The sequence below is a fragment of the Ictidomys tridecemlineatus genome, chromosome 4 (genome assembly GCF_052094955.1).
Source record: "Ictidomys tridecemlineatus isolate mIctTri1 chromosome 4, mIctTri1.hap1, whole genome shotgun sequence".
NCBI classification, from domain to species: Eukaryota; Metazoa; Chordata; class Mammalia; order Rodentia; family Sciuridae; genus Ictidomys; species Ictidomys tridecemlineatus.
Window position 1 is genome coordinate 47,879,692 of NC_135480.1, and position 24,841 is coordinate 47,904,532.

The window sequence follows — 24,841 nt, forward strand, 5'->3', positions numbered from 1 at the left end:
ATAAACTATTCACCAATATATGTTATCAATACATAGGGATCGATATCTAATTCCTCTTCTCTCTTGCATGTACTTCCCTTTGTCCTCTTACCCTCAATTCTTCCCATAACTATATACCCCCTGGGTATCAATGCCAACAGTTTCTAGTTGTAGTTCCTCTGTCATCACTGCCCCGCTTTCTAATGTAATACTGAAGGGGAATCCCAACAAGATTCTACTTCAGTAATTTTTGTGCTGAAAGTAAGAGAATGGATTGAAGGCTACTAATCTGTCTCAAACCACTCATATCATGTCTCTAAATTATATAACCTCTCAGTTTCATGTAATTTCTTCTTATTGTGCCTCCTTTGTACTTCCAAGATTGCCTCTGTGTTCTTCTCTGCCTATGGCTCCATCCTGACAGTTTTTTTTTTTTAAAGATTAAAACCCTGAATGCCACTTTCACCAAACTGAGCACTTCAGACTTGAAACAATGAGGGTCCAATATTTTCACTTTTCAGCAAACATTTATTGAGACCTACAAGGCACTAGAGATTCAGGAATGAGTATGACATAGTTCTGTTCTTCTAAAGGCTTTTAAAGTATTGAGAATAGGTAGATAGACCACAGGCAGACAGCCTTGATATTTGGATCAGAGATATTTGGAATCATAGTAGAGGGAGATGCAAGTTCAATGAAGGGAGCACAGAGGCTTATATAATACAGGATCACAGATGAGATAGTAGGAAAAGTAGTCTTGACAGGCCAATAAGAATTGTGAGGCAAAGAGAGAAGAACATTCCAAACCTATGAGGCAACATGATCAGGCTAGAAAAGCAACAAAGGACATGACTTATTTGGGATATAGTGAGCATTTTGATATGACAGGAACAGTCTTTGAGACAAAGTGGTAAGCGATGAACCTAAAAGAGCAGGTAGAAACCAGTTTGCAAAGTTCTTGTTTGCTATAGTAAGGAATTTGAAATTTATCCAGTATTCATATTGAACCATTGAAAGATCTCAAGCAGAGAGTGATGTGATTACACTTGTATTTCAGACAGATCACACAAACAACAGTGTTACTTTCTTATAGTAATCAGACCCTTCTTTCTAGATCTGTTCCTTGGATTTGATTTTCTTCAGATCAATACAACTTTTAGCCACCTTGATCACTACTGGTAGATATCTCTCTCTCTCTCTCTCTCTCTCTCTCTCTCTCTCTCTCGTTTCTAAATGTACAATACCATCCACTTTATCCATCAGCCTGGTTTATAGCATTTCCACCAACCAATTCTCAATTATGTGTGGATGTATGCATTATAGGAAGGATATACCATTTTCACTTGGAGCGCATTTTCAAAATAGGACATGTCTTTGTGTCACACTCCCCTCTTGTAGCGGAATTCTGATAAGCTTAGGGTTTAGAAGGATGAATAGGGGAAGTAAATGGGATGGCATTTGGGAAAAGTTTCTCCTTTTAAAGAATAGAGATCTGGAAATGAGAACTCTAATCAAGATAACATCCCTCTCAATTCTGTGGTTTTTAAAAAACTATTACAAAATCAGTATTTATATTTTAATAATGATAACCTTATAGTTAGTTGAATGTTAGCTCTAAAAAATGATATGTCCATATCCTAATATCCAGCCTCTGTGAATGTTACCTTATTTGGACAATAAGTCTTTGCAGCTGTAATTAAGTTAAGGATCTTGAAATGAGATCATCTGGGTGGGCCTTAAATTCAACAATGAATATCCTTATAAGAGAGAGAAGAGAACACATGCGTAGAAAGAAAAGCCATGTGAAGATGGAGGCAAAGACTGGAGTTATAAAGCCATAAGCCAAAGAATGCCTGGAGTTACCTGACACTGAACAAGACAAGGAAGTGTTCTCTGTTAGAGCCTTCAGAAGCGTGGCCTTGCTGACACTTTGATTTCAGACTTCTGTTGTTTTAAACCACCAGTTTATTATAATTTGCTTTGGCAACCTTAGAAAGCTAGTCCATCATCATTTAATAAATATGCTTAACACTTTATTTTCAGAAAGGAGACAGTTTTTCAAAGTGCTGTATAGTGGTATGAAATAAATAAATTTGGGCAAAGTAACTTAATCCCTTTGAGCCAGTTTTATTTTCCCCTACCTAATCCCATCCTCACAGAATATTGAGATAACTAAATAAGATGAAACAAAACTACTTAGCAGACAGCTGGCAAAAGGCAGGTGATCAGAGATTTAGCCACTGAACATACTGCACAGACATCTTGGTGAAGCAAGTCCTCCTATAAGAGCGAGGGTAATGAACATGCAAAGCCCCAGTCCTGCATCAGAATCTCTTTTGCATGTAACCACCTAACACCATCTGGTGTCAGCTTCTGTTTCTCACCAACTAACCACTGCCCTCTCCCCCAACCTTTTCTACTTCCTGTTTACGTAGATTGCTGCTTCCTGGCTAAGGGAACTGAACAGTTTTAGCCAGACTGCCTTTCCCCTGGACCTGGACCTATGCCAAGAACACCTTCCCTGTTCTCCTCTCATTCTACTTTCCTTCTTGAGGTAAAAGGCATCATATTAAGGAGAAGCAAACTGCCTTTCTGCACTAACCCCAGTTAAGCAACAGGTCTTCTTCCTGGCATTGGATTGAATCAAATGGACACAATTAATAACATATCATGTATTATGTATGAGGAAATCTTTCCATCCTTGAGTGTATTGGCCCCTTCAAGCTATTGGTATTGGTGCTTTTTTTCATTCAAATGTGCTCCTTGTGATGCCTCCATTCTCAGCCCAGCCCTCTCCTGTGTGTGTGAAGCAGTCCTAACCAAGAGTCGCAGGACAGCAGTAGATTAAACTAAGTCAGAATACAAGTTAGGGTGTTGTTGAAATGAAATGGTTCTTGCTATGAGGAAAATATCCACATAATCTGAGAGGCTTTCAATCAAGCATTTAGAACATGAGGGTAAGCATGGGTATTTTGAAAAACATTCCTTGGTGATATAAAAATTTTTCCCATCATACCAGACACACCATTCTTAACACAATAGATAAGAATGTGGACTCTGGAGTCTGTCTGGATTCAAATCCTGGTTTACCATTTATGAGCCATGTGAACCATGCCAATCAACCTCACTAGGCCTCATTTCCTCATCTGTAAAACAGTACTAATATTACTCACCTTCTCAATAGAATTATTGTGAGGAATAAAATAACATTCATTAAAAAGCATTTATATTATATAAGCATATGCTATTATGACTATTATTTTTATTGTTGTTTTTATTGCCCTGCTGAAGGAAAAAGAAGTTGGTCAGTCTGGGCACTGTGGTAGATGCCTGTAATACACAGATACTCAGGAGGCTGAGGCAGGTGGATCTCAAGTTCAAGGTCAGCCTGGGTAACTTAGTGAGACCTTGTCTCATAATAAAAAATAAAATGGCTGGGGATGTAACTTAGGGGTAGAGCACTTACCCAGACTGTGTAAAGTCCTGCGTTCAATCCCTAGTACTGAAAAAAAAAAAAAAAATTGGTCAGAGGTGGTGGGATGCCTGAATTAGTATAGTAACTTGAAATCATATAGGTAGTGGTGATAGTAGGGTTTGTGGTATGACAGTAGAAGTAAGAAACAGGTGGAATAGAAGAAAGACCATCCATTATTGGAAGAGGAAAATGTGTATTTTTAAGAAGGTGCTGTCTGGGACTAGCACAACTGAATTTAGATCTTGCCTTTACTATTTTATGGTAGCACAACCATGAGAAGATTACTTGTTCCCTCATCTATAAAATGGAGATGAAAATAATAGTGACTGTTGTATAGGGCTGCCATGGAATCCAATGAATGAATACATGACATACAGATTTCCTAGAACAGTGACTGGCATGTAACGAATGTTAACTCTTGTTTTTATTGAAGATGAAAAGGTCAAGGTACTGAGGAGTCAATTGTTTGCTGGACATTGACATTATCTGAGATGACAGTGAGGTGTGAGGCAAAGGGGAACACTGTGAGTTAGGTGGAAAAGTCGTCACTGAATGAGGAGTAGTAAAGCAATAAGAAGGGGAAAAAGAGGATAGCCAAATGGTCTGAGCCTTAAAGTGACAGAGTCTCTCACAAGAGTGTGGAAGCACTTACTAGAAGCAAAGAGAACACCAATACCACATCCTGGCCCTGAGCTGGGGAAATAAATTGAGGCCAAGAAGAAAAAGGAGATGTCGAAGAAGATGCTGAGGCTATAGGGGAGTTTTCTGGCTAAGCACTGAGAGTCCAGGTGACATGGTAAGAGTCTGGAAGGTGGAGGAAAGATGAGGTAAAGCTACATTGGCTAAACAGAACAGAAATGCTTTGTATAGTAAATAGTCCAGATCAGACTCTTCTTTAAGGACTTTCAGCAGTGATGGAAATGTTCTCTATCTGCACTATCTTATATGGTAGCATCCTGAGACTATTGAGCCCTTAAAAATGAAGACAGCATGACCGGTATTCCTTGATAAGTACTGGGAGATTTTGTTAAGATGCAAGATCCTAGGTTCCACCCTCATCTACTATTAGTGTCTCTGTAATTTGGTCCAGGATTACCACCAGATAGAAACACAGCCAGCTTTAGGAACTGCTGCAGGATCTGAGGAGGAGAAAGAAGCTATCTGTTTGTGTTAAATATGAATGTCTGTCTTACAGACATTAATTTAAAATTTTAAATTTAAAAAATATAACAGTAAAGAGAACTGTATTGCCTTGAATTTTGGTAGTACCACTGTTCTTAATAAGGTGATAAATAACTGTTTAAATCCAAAAGCGAAAATTCTCTCTAAATAAAAAGAGAAAAGAGTTTTAAATGTTGAGGGTACTTTGGAATGAAAAAGGAGGGAAGAGGAAAATTATATTTTTAAGATGGTAAAGGGCTGAACACTAAACACACACACACACACACACACACATACACACACAAACTTGCCTGAGTCCACCAAATTACAAGTGTTTGTTATAAATTTTTTTATTGATGGGGCAGTAACTTGTAAAAAGCAATATAGAGCCAGCACAACTTAAAGCAGATGCCTAGAGACAGAGAATGTCAGAGAGCATAAACTTCTAGAAACTCCCAGAAATCTGGGGAAATCTATGTGTTATTCCAGATTATGGAATCAGATACCGAGACAAATCATGAGTCTGGGGGATTAGAGAGGTGAGATATTAATGTGGGCTTCAGCTATTAGGTAACTGTCTGGCCCTTCCTCTAACTGCACACTGGAAGGACACACGTAAAAGTGAGAATCAGGAGGTGGGAATTGTTTGTGGGAACACGGGTGTCAAGTTCCACAGAGTAGATGAGATAAATACAGAACATGGATCCTAGGATATCAGCAATTGAGCCTTAAATGCCAAATCTTCATTAAATCTAAGGAACAAAGAATGTTCAAAAATGAATATGAAACCCAATGATCAGGTAAGTTCAGCAACAGAGCAGAAGACAGGGTCAAGGCAGGAACCAGCAAAAGGTACAAACTTCTCAGTGTGGTACTGGGTTATATGAGGCTCCATTCCTCAGGGGGAGGTATAGATTTTGGGGAAAATGTATACCCTGCATATTAGAACACATGTGTGCATGTGCATATGCACTAGAAGATACATAACATAAAATTTACTATTTTAACTTTTATTTTGCAGTACTGTGCATTGAACCCAGGGATGCTCTACCACTGAGCTATATCTTCAATACTTTCTTTTTTCTTTTTTATTTTGATACAGGGTCTCACTAAGTTGCCCAGGCTGGCAATACTCCTGCCTCAGCTTCCCAAGTCACTGGGATTACATGCATACACCATCATGCCCAACTTTTAATTGTTTTTAAGTGTATATTTTCAATTGCACTAAGTATATTCACATTGTTGTACAACTATTATCACCATCCATGTCCAGAACTTTTTCATCCTTCCAAATTGAAACTGCACACATTAAACAATAACTCCTATTTTCCCTCTCCCCAGACCCTACTGTTCTTTCTGCCTACGAATTCAACTAGTGTAGGTATATCATGTAAGTGGAATCATACAATATTTGCCCTTTCATGTATGAACTAATGAAATTTACTTTTTAATTTTCCCTCAAATTTCCAAAGAAACATATTGTTATCAGATGTGCCCCAGGATGTGCCTCTATCAGGTCTTCCATAAACCAACTATGTGCCCTTATCCACCACAGATTCTCCTCTTGATGTTGTCATGAAGAAGGAAGTCTGCTTTCTCCCTTCCCATTGTTTCTTCTTGTGCTGCCAATTTGACTCCTTTATTCCTCAACCTTGATCATAAATGTCAATTTTAGCTCTATTCAATCACACCAAATTTTAGCTCTATTCAATCACACCCTTTCTAACCCCCAAATGAAAGGGAATTGCCCCTGTTAAGAGTGAAAACTTTTTCAACAAAGCTTAGATAGTCTGGCATCTAAACAAGTGTGTTAGGACTTACACAGGTGACCATGAAGCTCCTTTAATCATCTAAGGTCTAGGCTGGGACTTACTCTGTGACACCACCTACCTCAGCCTCCCTCACTGTTCTGATTGTGCCCCACCGTGACAGGTCCTTCTACTGCCCACCATGATCCCTTTCTGGCACCACATCTCTGCCCTCCCCCTATAAAGAAGGCCTATTTCATCCTATGTCTGTTGGAGGACACCATCTATCTCTCTAGGGTTTTTCTAATCATTAGTTCTTCATACACTTTTTATCTTTTCTCCTAGAAGGCCTAGGAATCTTCATGTAAATCAGATCTTTGATGTGGCAGTGATAATCCAGAATGCTCAAGCTGATATGCAATTGAGTCTCTCTCATTAGGACTATAGGGTACATGACTTTTATTTTTCAAACACATGATGGAAGGGCAGCTTAGAGACTGTAGTCTCATGGCCATATACTTTCAGCTTCATAAAAGTCTTCTTCCAGCCACAGAAGTACTCTTCTCATAATCTGGAAGTAAGCACCAAGAAGTAGGAAAGTCCACGGGCTTTGGCCAAAATCAGGGTTCTGATTCTGACTCCTTCATCTACTGGGTGTGCAACATTGGCAAATAATTTCATTTGACTAAGTCATAATTTCCTCATATTCGAACTGGTATATTATAGTACCTAATGTATAGGGTGTGTCAGCTGGGATTAGTATTAGAAACAGAAACATGATATAAACAGCTTAAATAATATCATTTATTTTTCTTTTAGAAGTCTTCAGGCAGAAAGCCCAGAGCTACTCCACCAAGTCTTGAGGAGTCCAGGCTCAATTTCTGTTCTTCATTCCTCAGCTGTGGCCCTTACCCCCATGATCAAAGATGGTGACTAGGATGGCAGCCGTCACATCTGTGTTCCAGGAAGTAGGATGGAGGAAGAGATAAAGAAGAGACAAAGGGCATGTACCATCTATCTTTGGAGGAAAACTGCTTTGGAGGAAAACAGGAGCTTCCATGCAACACTTCTGCTTGTATCTCATTGTCAAGAACTTAGTCATGTGGTCACACTTAGCTGCAAGGAAGGATGGGAAATTCCAAGCAGATTTGTGCACAGCTGAAATTTAGGAATCCTTTTGCTATGGAAGAGGAGTAAGGTAGATTTGGGAGACAATTTGAGACTTTGTTGCAAAAGTTACTTATTATAAAGATGAAAGCACTCCATCAATAAATGTTGGCTATTTTTTAATATTCTTCCTTTATGGATTACTAAGGAGTAACTTAGGAAAGCAGGGATAAGAGTGGTCTTATCAGCCAGGCGTGGAGGCAAATGTCTGTCTTCCCAGCTACTTGGGAAGCTAAGGCAGAAGTTGTTCTTCAAATGAAGATTAGATGTGACTTTCATTTTATCCTTTGTCTTTATTAAAATGGTGACTCACCTAGACATTATACCTCTTGAGATACTGACTTAATTTTTCAAAGTTGTTTTATCTCCTTCACAGATTTAAATAAGTGATACTTTAATGGGACTTTGCTTTGAGGATATCACATTGACTCACTGTGAGTTAGTTACTGACACAGTAAAGCAGACTCTCAGAAAATATCCTAATTAGATATTGTCTCTGGAAGCAATGTTTCTCAAAAGATCTATGCACCTCCTTACACCCCATTCAGCATTATGAGGGTTTCCTTTTCTGTAACAACTTCCATTGCCAAGGGCTGTATCAGCATCATCTCTTACATTATTCTGACTTCCCCTCTGCTCACATTCTGTCTGCAGTAAGGACAAGTGCCTGGAGAATCTTGTTTCTTCTCTGTCTTAATAATTCTACATCACCCGCTATCTGAGATGCAGCACATGATCTCTTTCATTCTAGGGGGCATTATTTATCCCACTGCTCCTAATGTACATATAGTGAATAACCAAGACACTGGAAGAACTGAATAATTAACTGGGGACAACTAGGACAGACAGCCCAGAATTAAAGGGCTGTGATATTCACATTCTGGTATAATGGTCTTCAAAAGGATAGTTTTAGCACAATCTTACCTTACCTTACTTTTTTTTCCATTGAAACATTAATTTGTATTCCAGTATGTAAAACTGATAACAGCAGAACTGGTCTTGAAGGTGGGAAGAGTCTAAGCCCGATCCACTCAGCTTGCCTCTTGTCAAAATCCTTTGCTATCATGTGAGTTCTTCAAGGTATCTTCATGAAACCTGAAGGCTCACTCCACTAGTCTCAGTTTGAATATCCCTATTCTGGTCCATTCTCTTGCTTTGAGAGATGATCAAGTGAAAAGGAAAGATAAAAGCTTTAGAATAAAATAGACCTGATGTCAAATGTTGAGCTCTACCTTTTACCAGATATATGACCCTTGGGCCTCAATTGATGACAGCTGCTTTCCTATGTTGTCATGAAAATTCAAGTGGGTTTATGAATATAAAATTGTTGGTACAGAGCAGGTTCTCTGTTACCTCTTTTCCTTCCCCTTAAGGTAAGATGACATCTAATACATTTTCAACAGATGTTTAACATCTTTTCCCACCATACTGACCACTGTGTACCTTTACTCATGTATCTAAAAATACACATAATTTCTGGGTAATTTTAGGAATTCGCAGCTAATGCTTATTGTAGTTTGTATAAACAGGCATTAGTTGAGTTAATAAAAGTATTATCTATGAGGGTTATGATACAGTATAAATGAACAGGCTCCTTATGTTTGAAAATTTTTAAAAACTTGGGGACTGGGGATATATTTCAGCAGTACAGCACTTGCCTACCATGTGCAAATCTGTGGATTCGATCCCTAGTGTCACACACACACAAAAAAACCAAACTATCCATCACAATAAAGATTAGAAGTGTTGGGCTGGACACATCAATTTTTATAGCAGCACAATTCACAATAGCTAGACTGTGGAACCAACCTAGATGCCCCTCAATAGATGAATGGATAAAAAAAATGTGGCATTTATACACAATGGAATATTACTCAGCACTAAAAAACAAGAAGATCATGGCATTTGCAGGGAAATAGATGGCATTAGAGCAGATTATGCTGAGTGAAGTTAGCCAATCCCTAAAAAACAAATGCCGAATGTCTTCTCTGATATAAGGGGGGTGACTCAAAATGGGATAGGGAGGAAGAGCATGAGAAGATTACCACTAAATAGGGAAGAGAGGTGGGAGGGAAAAGGAGGGAGAAGGGGATTTTCACGGAAGATGGAAGGAGACCCTTATCGTTATACAGAATACATGTATGATGTTGTGAGGAGAAAAAAAAAAGAAGTGTGTCACATTAGATTGGGTAGAGAGATGTGATGGGAGGGGAGGGAGGGGAAGGGGGAAAGAAAGGACAGCAGACTAGAATAGACATTATCATTGCTGTATGTATATAGGTGACTGTATGACCAATGTGATTCTGCAACCTGTACAATCAGAAAAATGAGAAATTATACCCCATTTGATTCAAATGTAGGAATTGTCAAGATCATTGTACTGTCATGTGTAACTAATAAAAAAATTTTAAAAAGAAAGAAAGAAAGAACCCATGGTTCAATCCTAGGTACAAAAAAAAAAAGAAGAAGAAAAAGAAGTGTTGGGCTGGAGTTGTGGCCTAGTGGTATGAGAACTTGCCTAGCATGTGTGAGGCACTGGATTTGATTCTCATCACCGTATATGAGTAAAGAAATAAAATAAAGGTCCATCAACAATTAAAAAGCATAAAAATGTGGTTAAAGAAATAAAGAATAGATTCTCCTACTTAACCATTTGGGCAAAGCAGCTCAAGTACCCTCATGCCCAGTATAATGCATTATGAGTCATTAAGTAAAAGTCAAATGACAGGAAGGGAGCCAGTCAAACCAAATAGTGGTCAGCTCATGGACACAGGATTCATGGACAAAGAGAGAGAATGGTTCAGACCTGATATCTGAGAGATTTTACTACTTTCAGTCTTAATTCTAGAATTAGAGAGCAGAGGGTAATGGACAATGGTTGTGAAAGGCAAAATAATGGAACCCCAAAACATACAGGTCCTAATCCTTAGAATCTCTGAGTATGTGATGTTACATGGCAAGGGGAATTATGTAACTAAAAGAGTGGGCAAATGGAATTACTAATTAGCTGACCTTAAAACAAGGATAATATCCTGGATTATTTGGACAGACTCAATATAATCAAAATGATTCTTAAATGTGGAAAAGGGAAGCAGAAGATGTTCTAGCCCATTATGCTGCTATAACAAAATATCTGAGGCTAGGTAATTTATAAGGAACAGAAATTTATTTCTCATAGTTCTGGAGGTTAAGTCAAAGATTTGGGCACTAATAGGTTGGGTGTCTGGTGAGGGTCCCATTCCCAGCTTCCAAGATGGCACCTTGTTGCTACATTCTTTGGAGGAGTCAAATACTTTGTCCTCACATGGCAGAATGTGGAAGGGCAAAACAGACCTAAGCTAGTTCCTTCCATCCCTTTTATGAGGCACTTAATCACTTCTCCAAAGGTCCTATCTTTTAATATCACCACAGTGGAGGTGAAATTTCAACATGAATTTTGCTGGGCATGTTTTTAAACTACAACAGAAGAAAATGTGATAAGAGAAGCAGAGGTTGGAGTTATGACATGGGAGGACTCAATCCACCATTACTGGCTTGGAAGATGGAAGGGAACCCCAAGACAAGAAATTTAGGTAGACTTTAGTATCTAGAAAAGACAAGGACACTAACTATCCCCTCCAGAGTTTCTTATAAAGAATAGCCCTGCCAATAACTTGATTTTAGTTTAGTGCCACCATTTTGGTTTTCTGACTGACTACAGAACTGTAAGATAATAAAATTTTTAAAAAAAATTTTTTTAGTTGTAGATGGACATAATATCTTTATTTATTTATTTTTATGTGGTGCTGAGGATTGAACCCAGTGTCTCACATGTGCAAGGCAGGAGCTCTACCACTGAGCTACAGCCCCAGCCTCCAAGATAATAAATTTGTACCATTTAAGCCACCAACTTTGTTTGTGATAACTTTTTTCATAGCAGCAACAGAAAATAATGCAATGGTGATAGACAACACTGAGTCACTACACAGGACAATGTATGTACATAGAGGTGGGGTGTGTCTGTGAGTCCAGCTTTGAGAAACTATGTTCAAAGAAGTTAAATGCCTCAAGGCTTGAAGTTGCTTAACAGCATCTCTCTAGTATATGGTTCATTTCTTGATTAAATTGGAGATGGTCACTCCTTACCTTCTAAGCCTACACAGGGAGGGCAGTAGACAAGCTCTTCATGCTTTTCCTGGTAAGTTACTATATGCTTTTGGAAACTAATGGTATCAAAAGTTCCCAGCTGGGCTGGGGCTGTAGCTCAGTGGCAGAGTGCCTGCCTAGCATGTGTGAGGCACTGGGTTCAATCCTTAGCACCACATAAAAATAAATAAAATAAAGACATTCTGTCCATTTATAACTACAAAAAAAAATTTTTTTAAAGCTCCCATCTTAGTCCCTTTGGGGGGGAGCCTGGAGACTTCCCAAAACTTATAATACCAGGATTGCTTCTGGTAATGAAAGTAAGAGTCACACATCCGATGAGTGCCTGTCTTCCTCACAAATTCCTAGAAAACAGTCTATTTTACTTTCTTTCTCAGAGTTTAAAACAAAATGAAAGACCTTCCCACTGGCAAGTAAACACCACAAGATGTATTACTAATGTTAACTATAGATTCTACTTGGGTTTTATAAGCACACATTAAAAAAAAAACTTTACAGACCTCAATTCTTTTAACTGTTACAGTCCTATAAAGTACATCTTGTAAATAAAATAACTAAAATCCAGAACAATTAAGAAGCTTCCCCCAAAATACAGCTATCAAGTAGTAACCCAGCTCAAGTTTATCCCAAAGCCCATGCCCTGATGTATTTTACCACAACCCCACATCACTGCTTCAAGTATTGCACTATCACCAGAACTAGTGAAGGGGGAGGCTCCAGCTTCCAGAAGTTCTTTTAACACAAGAACACAGATTTGGACTAAAAACAACTCTAATAATAAAATAACAAACACAGTTCAGAAATCTAACAGCATCCTTTCAAACCTGACTTCCTACTATATTGGTCCCCTGAGCGGCATTCCCTCCTTAGGCTTCTGGTCAATCTATATCTTCCTGTTTGAACTTCCCATCCCATCTTCCCTATTTCCTTTCAAAACCCATTTACCATGACTAACAGAGAAAAGGGGGAAAGGAGACAGGGTGAAGAAAGAGGAACTGGGCTAAGCAGATAGAGGTTAAGAGTCCAGAGCCCTGGTAACAATGGTGCCCAGCAGGTCTGGAAGCTGAAGCTCAGTCCCTTGCTTCAGAGCCAAGGCTAAATCCCAGCTCACAAAATGTACCTCATGCTTCCTCTTCCCTGTGTGCCTCAACCCCATTCCTGCTTGAGATTCCCCAGTCCATCTTGACTAAAGGTACACAGATAAGGCATGGGAGAGAATGAAAAAAATAAATAAATAACACGAAGAAGCTGAAGAGTCAATAGAATGCTTGTCCAGTTCAGTTTAATTTATAATCCCTTGCCTGCCTCCTCTGAAGAACTCTGCCCCTAGCTGTGCTGGCTCTACTTTGAGCCTCTAAGGACTCCATTCTGTCATCAGACCACATCAGAGTTCTGCCCCCCTGGGAAAGACAGGTGTCAATCTAGGTTCTGAAGCATTCATTCAACAAACATCACTGAGTACCAACTCTATGCCAGACAGTATGCTAGGCACAGTGATTCATGGATAACAAAAAAAAGTGTTCCCATCATGGTAAATCTTATAGGAACTAAGTTTTACATAAAGTCTCCATTTATAGGGGAGGGGGGATAGTAGGGGATAGGAAAGGTAGCAGAATACAACAATTACTAATTGGGCATTATGTAAAAATGTGGATGTATAACCGACGTGATTCTGCAATCTGCATTTGGGGTAAAATTGGGAGTTCATAACCCACTTCAATCTAATGTATGAAATATGATATGTCAAGAGCTTTGTAATGTTGTGAACAACCAATAAAAAAAAAAGATCCAAAAAAAAATAAAAGAAAAGAAAAAGAAAAAAAAATAAAAACAATAAATTGCAAAAAAAAAAAAAACAAGATCAATAGAATAAAAACAGAGAGAATAGGGGGAGAAAGGAGGGAAGGGAAAATGGAAGCACTGGGGATTGAATTGGAGCAAATTACATTTTGGGCTTATAAAATTATGTCAAAATGAACCTCAATATTATCTATATCTATAATGAATAAATAATCTTTTTTTAAAAAAAAATATATATATAAAACCCTTTCAAAGCGGTCAATCACTACCATACTACCAGTCAATCATTCTCAGCTACCACAAGGATCCAGGCTTAGAAACAGACTGATAAATTTGATTTAACTTTAAAGTTCCTTAAGCCTGACAACTCAGATCTCCAAGTATATTCTTCATCTTACAAGGACACAGGGTATCATGCAAGGAAGATAAAGATTTCATCTTAGATGCCAACTCTGATCCACTGGGAGTGGCTATGTTGATAATTGTGAAACCCCATCTGGGATCAGCAGGAAATATCTGCACCTATTTAGGAGAAGTGAGAAGAAATGTGCCTTCCATTATTATCCCAAACCTAAAGTAGACAATTTGCAATTTTTACAATTGTTTCATATTCATTCATTTCTCAACTAGGCAACAAGTTCTTAGGAAGGCAGAGTTATTGCAAGCTGAGCCCAAGAGTGCTTCTTTCTCTTATAAAAGGTAGCATGGTGGGGGCTGTGGCTGTGGCTCAGTGGTAGAACGCTTGCCTAGCATGTGCGAGGCATGGGGTTTGATCCTCAGCGCCACATAAAGATAAATAAAATAAAGTTATTGTGTCCATCTACAACCAAATAGTAAAAAAAAAAAAAAAAAAAAAGCAGGGAGCATAGTGGGATGGAATGAGCACAAGCTGACCAGAATCAGTAATGTAGACAGATTGTCTGATCCCGGACATGATAGAGTCAATTCTCATTTTTCATAAAGGTTATGTTCTACAAAGACTTTGTGAATTCTGAGTCAGCACTGGCTAATGGACTATTACTCCTAAGGGAAATACACAGTTATGTTCCTGGAAGCCTTTGGTCACAATGTTTTCATCAATCAATCAATATACAAGCTCATTTTATGTGGATTTCTGTTTAAGGACACCTTATTTAATATACGGTATAGTGTATGGCTATATACCCTGAATGTACCTGATCTCATCTAATATATGTTGTTGATTCCTTAACATTGAATTCATGGACAACACAGCACTTAGGCCTGAATGATGCTTATATAACATGTATTTTCTCTGGAAGGCATGTCATAGCCTTCTGGTACTTAGGGATACCAGACAATACTTCAGCACTACAATTGGGGAGGGGGCATTTTAAATAGCAAAATCAGCAACAAAAGCACAAAACTGAAATGAAATAAGAAAAATATGGCACTAAGTAGACTTATTTACAGTGTAAGAGCTGAAACAAGAAGACCAGGTATTGACTTGTTCAACCTCAGTTTAGAATGTGTACATTGAAAAACTCTTATATTGTACTGTCCTACACATGTTTGTGAAGGACCACTAAAGTGCCACTAATATTAATTTGATTTCACAAATAAATTTTAGCAAGGAGACGGATTTGCAATTTAAAATCCATGAATAATAAGGATGGACTGTACTAAGCCTTTGTGAGCCTTAGTAAGGGAACCCCACACATACTAGAGATTAAATGAGAAAAGGTATGCGAAGCAATTCCCATGATTTCAGCTAACTCTTTACACCAAAATAATTGCATTTTCACCCTATACACCTTGTATGCCATTGTCCATCCTAGGAAATAAGTAGATACTAAGAAATTTCCAACCAAAATATCACCTTCACACCCTTAGAGCATGAACCCAAAACTATGCAGATTAACTCAAATAGAAAAGGAGGTGATTTGAATGGATACAAGAAGCAACCTCTTGAGATGCTAAAATGTAGGGATCAGCATAGCCAGACCTCTCTGGAATGGGACTAAAAACAGATAAGATCACATGGCTGCATTCTCTACCATCTGTGCCTCTCTCTAAGTGTATGCTACATTTTTCTCCTTTTCTGGCTTCCTTGCACCCTCATAATTTTGGGTCTTATGTGGTTTCATAGCAGACTCAAGCCTGGCTCTACATGTCTGGTGACACCTATCATTTTTGCCTGTCTAGCACCAGTCTAACACTTGTAGTAAGTGTGGCTTTAGCGTGGGCCTTCGAGCCAGGCCTGACCCTTGACTCTCCCTTGTGAGAATTTGATCTGTCTTGGTTATTTTCTATCCATCTGTCATTACTCTGTATACCTTTTTGCTGCCTTGTGACTTTTGTTTGCTCAGAGCTCCTGTTTATTCAGGGTTTCTGCTTACTCATGAGGTCTCAATACTGCCTTCCCTCCATGTCTTTCAGCTTCTACTCTCACTAAAGATTTTTCTTTTTCTTTTGGTCTGTCCAATTCTGATTCTTGAAAGAAAAAAATATTACCGGCATAGTTACTCTACACATTTTTATGTTAAACTTTCATACCAGAACACCCTCAAAGCTAACTTCTATTTTATCGATCAGTTGACCCCAGGCAAGAGCCTGCCATTGTTCAACAAGCAGTGGGTTGATTTAGGGGGCTAGAGCCTGCAATATAATATTGAGTATAGCCACCTATGTTAAAGGATTTACATCAAACTGGTTATTCAGATTCCTCTCTTCTAACACTTCATGTCTTATCCATGAAGAGATCCTGTTAGTGCTACCTTCAAGATATATTTAGAATGTAATCATTTCTCCCTGTTACTACTGCTATCACTCTTCTCCAAGAAGCACTATTTTTCACCCACATTTCTTCGGTAGCCTGATAAGAAGTAATCTCCTTCTACCCTGTTATGGTTTGGATATGAGGTGTCCCCCAAAAGCTCATGTGTAAGACAATTCAAGAAGATTTAGAGGAGAAATGATTGGGTTATAAGAACCTTAACCCAATCAATGGATTAATTCGCTGATGGGATTAACTGAGTGGTGACTGTAGGTGGGTAGGGTGTGGCTGGAGGAAGTGGGTCATTGAGGGTGTACCTTTCAGGTGTATATTTTTTATCTGGCAAGTTGACACTGTCTCTCTGCTTTCCGATCATAATGTGAGATACTTCCCTCCGCCATACTCTTCCACTATGATGTTCTGCCTCACCTCAAGCCCCAAAGAATGGAGCCAGCTATCTATTGATTGAGACCTCTGAAAATGTGAGCCCTCAAATGAACTTTTCCTCCTCTAGAGTTGTTCTGGTCAGGTCTTTTAATCACAGCAAAAAAGTTGAATAAAACACACCCAAACTCTAGAACCAATTGTCAGAGCAATCTTTTAAAGACTAAGTCATAGAACAGTGGTATTTGCCTGTAGTTGCAACTATCAGGGAGACCAAGAAGAATCACGTGATCCCAGGAGTTTCAGAGCAGCCTGGGAAGCATAGCTAGACCTAAGATAGAAAAAAAGCAATCAGTACCCCAAGAGGTATTTTTTAATTTTTCATCTATCTTTGACAGCCATGGCTGCTCCTAAATGCCTTATAGCCAGCCACAACTATATCAGATGGCTCCTAGCCACTAGACTACTCAGAGACTTTTGCTTTGGCTGCAGCAAACATCAGTTGCGGGTCGCTCCCAGAGTCCCACTCTGCAGCCTCTCTGGGTGACTCTGCCCTTCTGTTGCTGATTCATCTATCCCCAGTGTGGTTTGTAAAGAGCCTCTCCCCTGCCCATGACTAAATAGAAAGTCTGTGGTTGGCTGGCAGAACTCTGCACATGTGTAAGCCCACCTACTCTATCTATATAAGCAGCCATTCCCATACCCTTATTGGTACTGTCTGTGTACTACTTCCCCTGCAGCACAAGACCTAATAAAGCCCTTTAGGATAGTTTTATTTTGCCAATTCATGATTTCTATCTCAAGAAGAGCAGGGCTGAGCAGGTTACACTAAGAGTTAGAAATAGTGAGCCTGCTGGCACTGAAAAAAGCCAGCAGCCAGGGCTGGTAACACTAAGAACAGTTAACAGCCAGAGAATGGCAGGGAGCAACAGAGGGCTTCTGGAAGCTGCTAGCTCTGGCTTCTGCAAGAGCTTTAGAGAGCTCCCAGTAGCTGATTGCTTCCAATGCAAGGAAAAAGAACAAGGAAACTGCAAATACAAGGAGCTGAGAGTCACTGGTATCAATGCTGTTAACACTAAGAGTTGAGAGCCTTTGGCTCTCAAAGATCAGAGCTGCTAACACTAAGGAAACTGCACTTTGCCTATTCATGATTTCAATCCAAATTGAGCAACAGAACTCTCAGCTGATTGGTAACAGACCCTTTCTCAAAAACAAATAGAAAAAAAGAATCATCTAAGTCATTTCATGTTATTCATTTGTTTCACATATGACAATGGTTTCCCATTTCACTCATTTCACTCACTTCAATGTACTACTAGCCCTTGTTATCTCTGGCCTCATTTTTACCACTCTCCCCCTTGCTCACTCCACTCCAGCTTCACTGATCTTGTTCTTCCTCAAATATTCCTACCTTAAGGGTTTTCCTTTAGCTGCCTCAGCTGTCTGAAATATACTTGTGTTAGATTTGTTTGACTCGTATCTCCTTTAGATCTTTATTCATATCTTGCTTTCTCCAAAAGGCCTGCCCAATCAACTTATTTCATTTTACAGCTTAGAGTAATAAACATGGTATTCAGGCTAGACTATAAGCTCCACAAAAACAGAGATCTTTGCCTATTTTGTTCCTTTATATATTCTGAGGATTTAGAACACTGCCTGGTCCAAGGCAGGCACTGTTTTGTTGAATTGTTCAATTTGTTGAAATGAATTATATTCCTTCATAGAAAGCAAAAAACATGGCAGGTACACTAAGGCTTTCCCTATGCAATATAAAATATGTCTTTGAGGGAAATTTATAACACTAAATGCATATGTTAGAAAACAGGAAAAGTCTCAGAATCTAGAAGGTTCTAAGTTTGGTCCCCAGTACTGGAAAATAAAAAAGATAAAGTTAAATAGAAGGAAATAATAAAAAGAAGAAACCAGATATCAATGGAACAAAACAGAACAATAGGGGAAAATCCGTGAAACAAAGGGTTGAGTCTTTGAAAAGATCAACAGAATTGATAAAATTCTAGCAAGACTGATAACAAAAAGAGAGAGAAGATACAAATTAGTAATATTAGGAATGATATCATTACAGAGTCTACAGACATGAAAAAAATAATAAAGGAATACTACTAACAACTATATGAATGACTCTGAAAATTTAAATGGGACAATCCCATGAAAAATTACCACAACCAGGGCTGGGAATGTGGCTCAGGCGGTAGCGCGCTCGTCTGGCATGCGTGCGGCCCGGGTTCGATCCTCAGCACCACATACAAACAAAGATGTTGTGTCCGCTGAGAACTAAAAAAGAAATATTAAAAATTCTCTCTCTCTCTCTCTCTCTCTCTCTCTCACTCTCTCTTTAAAAAAAAAATTACCACAACCACCACAGTTCACTCAAAATAAATCATTTGAATAACATTATAACTATTATGGAAATTTACTTACCTATCAGAAAGACTGGAATAAAACATAAGAGTAAGGATGCAGAGAACCAAGATCACTCATACAGTGCTGGTAGAAAGTAAAACATTATAGCCACTCTGAAAATCAGTTTGGCATTTTCTTTAAAAACTAAACAAGTGGGGCTGGGATTGTGGCTCAGTGGTACAGCGCTTGCCTAGCATGAGTGAGGCACTAGGTTCAATCCTCAGCACCACATATAAACAAAGATCCATCAACAACTAATAAAATACTTAAAAAAAAAACTAAACATGCAACTATCATAAAAAAACAGCAGTTTCACCCCAAATATTTATCCCAGAGGGGGAAAAAAGTCATATTCACACAAAAATCTACATGAATGTTTATACCAACTTTATTTGTAATACCCCAAATCATAAACAATCCAGATATACCTCAATGAGTGAAGAGTTAAACAAATTGGGTACATCCATACCATGGAATATTATTCAATAAAAAAGAACACATTATCAATCAATATATGTGAAACCTGGATGAGTTTCCAAGAATTACAATGAGTAAAAAACCCCCAAATTTATATATTGTATGATTCTGTTTACAAAATCTTCTTGAAATGACAAAATTATAGAAACGAAGAAAAAAAATGATGGCTACCAGGAATAACAGAGAGGAGTAGTGGGAGGAAGGTAGACATGGTTATAAAAGGACAACATGGAGGATCCTTGTAGTGATGAAAATATTCTGTGTCACTATAATATGCTAGTTGTGACACTGTATTATAATTTTGCATGATGTTACCATGGGGGAGAACTAGGTAAAAGATCTAAGAGCTCTTTCTGTACCATATCTTACAATTACATCTGAAAACAAAAAGTTTAATTAAATATCTCTTTCTTGAGCTGAGGACATGGCTCAGCAGTGGAATGCTTACCAAACCCTGCATGAGGCCCTACTTTCAAACCCTATACCTCAAAAAAACCCCACAAAACCCAAAAAACTCCCTCAATTTTAAAATGCCACAGACTACATTTATTTATACCTAATTTGAGGGAAAAGAAAAAAACTTTGTTAAATTGAATCATTGATTGTAATATTGTATTTCAATTTCAGAAATGTTAAAATATAGAAAAGTACATCTTACAAACAACTAGGAAATAAGTTAAGTATGCATATTTATTTGAACACTCCAGAAAGAAAAACATTGCAAGAAAAGACTACAAAGTCTTAGCCATGGTCCTCCCTAAGTGGGAGTTCCTTTTCTTTTCTTTTTTTTAAACTTATCTGCATCTTCTCATTTTTCTACAGTGAACATACACTAGTTACGTTATTTCAAAGGCACACCATACTTTAAGACATTATTTACAACAAACCTAATCCATTGTTTAAAAATACAACCAATCCTCACATAGTCAGTCATTTTAGTCTTTAATATCATAGAAACCAATATCTCCCAAAGCAACCCAGCTCTAATTGTTTGAAATGAAAACTGTTGAAAGCAAAGGTTTTTACAGGCTGGGCCTTTAGAGGGTTTAAGGACATGGGTTTAGTTCCAGCACAAGTCAATTAACTTGGTTTATTCATGAAGGAAAATGGTAAAGGTACACTGCCTGCATGGCTCACAAGGGCCAGGCACTACTCAAACATTGTCCACAAGAGACACAAACATGTAAAAGTAAACATGCAGTGAAAATCCATCTCTGCTAAGCACCGCTTCTCACACTGGACAATTCCTCATTTCCTCAAGTGGTCAGGAGGAAACAAATTTTAAAATTGTTGTTACAGTCAATAGACAGAAATGAAAATGTAAAAAACAATTTCATGTATAATGGAGACTCCAAATCCCCACTAAACACTTTGATGTCAGCGAGGTATGGTGGCACACCCTGGTAATTCAGCCACTTAAAGGCTGGCAAGTTTGAGGCCAACCTGGGCAACTTAGTGAAACCCTGTCTCAAAATAGGAAATTTTTAAAAAGAGTCTAGCTTCGTGGTAGTGTGCACCTGGATTCAATCCCGTACCAAATAAAACAAAACTTTAATATCAACTTAATAAAAAGTATTAAGAAAACTCCAAAACCTATGGATAGCTATCCCTTCTCATAAATAGAAAGACTAAACAAATCACATGATGACATTTTCCATATTAATTCATAATTTAATGTGACACTAATTAATGGGGCATTAAGAGTTTTATAAAATAAAACTTGACAACATAATTATAAAATGTACATGAATAGAAGCATATTTGTTGGTGTTCTGGGAAAAAGTAATAGTGTTGCAGAACTTTTTCATAGATTGAAAAATAATGTTATATTATAAAGCAGCAGTGATCAAAAGACAATTCAATTGGAATTGAAGGAACTGTACTCAATTAGCATGGTAAAGAAAAATGGTGTGGAAGAAGTCTAGGCTAAAACACACTAAGGGACAATGAGTATTTTGGAAGGTTTTTTGCTTTGCAAGACACAGAGACTTCCTTCAAGGCAGTTCAAGTACAAGAGATAATTTTAAGGATATCTCATCTCATCTAAGGACAGAAACTAATAACAACTAGACTTCACTACTCTGAAACTACAAACCAAAGCAACTCTTTCCATTTCAGAAGAAACCCTCTCAGTGCCTCCTCTGAAGTCTGAGAAATATCTGAGTGACATCTCACCCCACCTCCTATCCCTCCCTGCAGTCTCAGCCTCTACAGCAGAGGCAGCTTTGGAGGATGTTCATATTACCTCTTCACTTCAGCTCTCCCAGTCTTATAGGTAGTAACTGCTTCTAAAATATAAATCTCTGGTTTTCCTAGTTTCCCCTTTTTGCTTTTCTAGCATTCCAATAGTTGTGTAACAAATTCCTTGAATTAAGTCTCTTTTGTTTAACCTGTTACAATGGTTTCTGTTTTCCACATTAGGCTCTGATTGATATTTTGTCAGCCTCGACACTGACCTTATTTTAGGGCTGACAATTGAGGAGGACCACAGAGAGATTAGAGCAGAGTTACCCAAACATACAAAGAGTAAAGTCTGATACCAGAAATCCAGAAAGAAACTGTTGACCCATAGTAACTGTGGTAACCAAAAGGGCCAAAAGCTAAAGGCAGGGGCTGGGGTTCTAGCTCAGTGGTAGAACTCTTGCCTTGCATATGTGAGGCACGGGGTTCAATCCTCAGTACCACATAAAAATAAATAAATAAAATAAAGGTATTGTGCCCATCTACAACTAAAAATATTTTTTAAAATAGCTAAACGCAGGTTGGGGATGTAGCTCAGTTGGTAGAGCACTGTCTAGCGTATGAAGCTCTGGATTCAATCCCCAGCACTACCACCACAAAAAGAGAGAGAGAGAGAGAGAGAGAGAGAGAGAGAGAGAGAGAGAGAGACAGTTGGAATAAATCCCAGGGACAGGGCTGAGACAGGCTGGGAGAGAAGAAATGGAAGAGACTAACTATGCAGAGATGTGTTTACATAAAGGTCTGGACAATGTCATATGTAGTCATATAAAAAGACTTGGGAGAAAACTCGATTCATCTGAGCTTCCCTAATCTAATGTGATATATTTCCCAGCCTTTCCCTTCTCCTTTTTAATTGTCTTTTATTTAACAATTCATATCTTTATTTTCTCCATTTTATTTAAAGTTTCTCCTTTTCTAAGCCATGAAATGATATGTGTGAATTGTAATGTAATATATACTGTGATATGCAGATAAATGAAAAGCAAAATATTAAGTTCAACTGTAAAAATGAGTTCAAAAGTAAAAATGAGAAAAATCCAATGTTGTTAGCATAATCCAACCATCCAAGCTACCACTCTTAAAATTTTCTTTCCATATTTTTTATGCTTCCATACTCATATGTAAATGTCTATGATCATATATAATACATTTTAAAAATCAGAATTATTCCACTTCTTTAGATAGAAATAGAAGGGAAGCTATATGATCAGTTTACTATATATCACAAGGAATCAAGAGAAATAAGTAAGCCAAAAACCTATTTTTATTTGAAGATAAAAAATTAATATTTATTATAAAATACAGAAGACAACACAATAATCTATTCCTAACAAAAAATAAGATAGTAATTTTAAGATGTAAAAGCATTTTAAAAATCATTAATGGCAATATCAGTGTGACATATGCTATAAAACAAACAAACAAAAAAAACCCAACTACTTAATAAAGAATTATAAATAAAGGCAGAAACCACTGATAATTAGTTGACAAAGTTGACAATCTACAATACATCAGGGAATGATAAAAATATGAAAGATCAGTACTCCTACTGAAATACAAATAATCAAAAGACATAAGTAACAAAAATATAAAAAGTTAAAAAAAAGAAAAAAGAAAAAATTGTCAGCCTCACTGAAGGAAACTGAATTCAAAAAAATGAGGAGGTAACAATTCATTCTACTATCAAAAGTAAAAATGAGAAAAATTCGATGTTAACATAATCATAAGTAAACAGGCACTTAAACATTGCTCACGCTACTATAAGTTAGGATAACCTTTCAAAAAAGCAAAATACCTGTTATTGCCACTTTGGGAAGGAAAAAAAAATTTTTTAATGTATTTTTTATAGTTGTGCTATGTACTCTTGTGAAAAACTGGATGTCAGTCAAATGCCCTAAAAAAAGGGAATTGAAATTCTGAAAATATTGTTATATTAATATGGTAGGATATTTACTTGCTAATAAATAAAAATAACAAATCTATGGAGTGTGTATAGATGAAAAGTAAAAACAGAAATTAAAAGAGTATGAAAACACCTCTTGATTAGGACTATGTAAACATAATGTCTGTACAATACAGATTTAAAAAGAAGCAAACAGAACCTTGTGAATGGTGGATATTTTATGATAAAAACATTCTTCATACTTTTCCTTGATCTGTTTAGAGTTTTTTTCAACTCTGATTAAATACACATATTATATGCAGTTTTCAATGAATTTTTCCAGATAATCAGCTATGAAATTTGGCAGGTAGCATATCTTAGGATTCTCCATCCTCTTCCAAGCCGAACCCATTCCAAAACTCCTAGGAATTGCTAAATTGAAAACAGAAATTCCTATCATTTACTTAGTTATTGTAGTGATATGTTACCTGGAGTCCTCCTTCAGAATCAAGGCACTCATTCACCTACCTGCTGGGAGAACTGGCAACCAGCTCTCTTCTGATTGTCTTTCCAAGAATTACCCTACATTAAAGAAAGCAGCTTGCCAAAGGTCATGACTTTCTCCTTGGATACAGCCACTTCCAATGACTAGTCAATGATGGCAGACAAGATACAAGACCAGAATCCCTTGCCTCAAGGGTCATCCCAGACACAAAGCTCCTATAGGAGCTTTTTCCGCTGGAAGTGACCACATCACTGTAGTGATAGGATCGCTGTTTATTCCTCCCTCTGTCCAATCTGACATCAAGATAGACCAATACTGAGTCCTCACTGAGGCACCATTCTTCAAGTTCTTCCAGGAGACCAAACCAGCCACTTGATGGCAAGTTGATTATACTGAAAAGAGTAGTGATTCATTTTGACTGGAATAAATACATATTCTGGGTATGTGTTAGTCTTTTTTGCCCTTGAGGTTTCAGCTAACATGGTGTCTGAGCACATACAGTATTTGATCCACCAACACAGAATCCTGCACCATATTTTTATTGGATTCAGGAACCAACATGACAAAAGAATAGGTCAACATTGGTACATGAAAATGGAATCCACTGTTTCTATTTCATACCATACCACTTCTAGTGACAGAAGCTATCAGCTTGACAGAACAATGAAATGGCCTTTTGAGGATACAACCTACATGCCATTTGTAGGTGATATCCTATAAA

The 24,841-nt window shown here is 37.8% G+C and overlaps 1 long non-coding RNA gene across 1 annotated transcript in view; it reads right to left on the minus strand.

The window, feature by feature from the left end:
• The window catches only part of LOC144377087 (uncharacterized), a 92,394-nt gene that overhangs the window by 36,706 nt on the left and 30,847 nt on the right, over positions 1–24,841 (minus strand). The window contains exon 2 of the long non-coding RNA XR_013437743.1: positions 18,773–18,886. This is a non-coding gene — a long non-coding RNA (uncharacterized LOC144377087). The remainder of the gene's footprint in view (positions 1–18,772; positions 18,887–24,841) is intronic.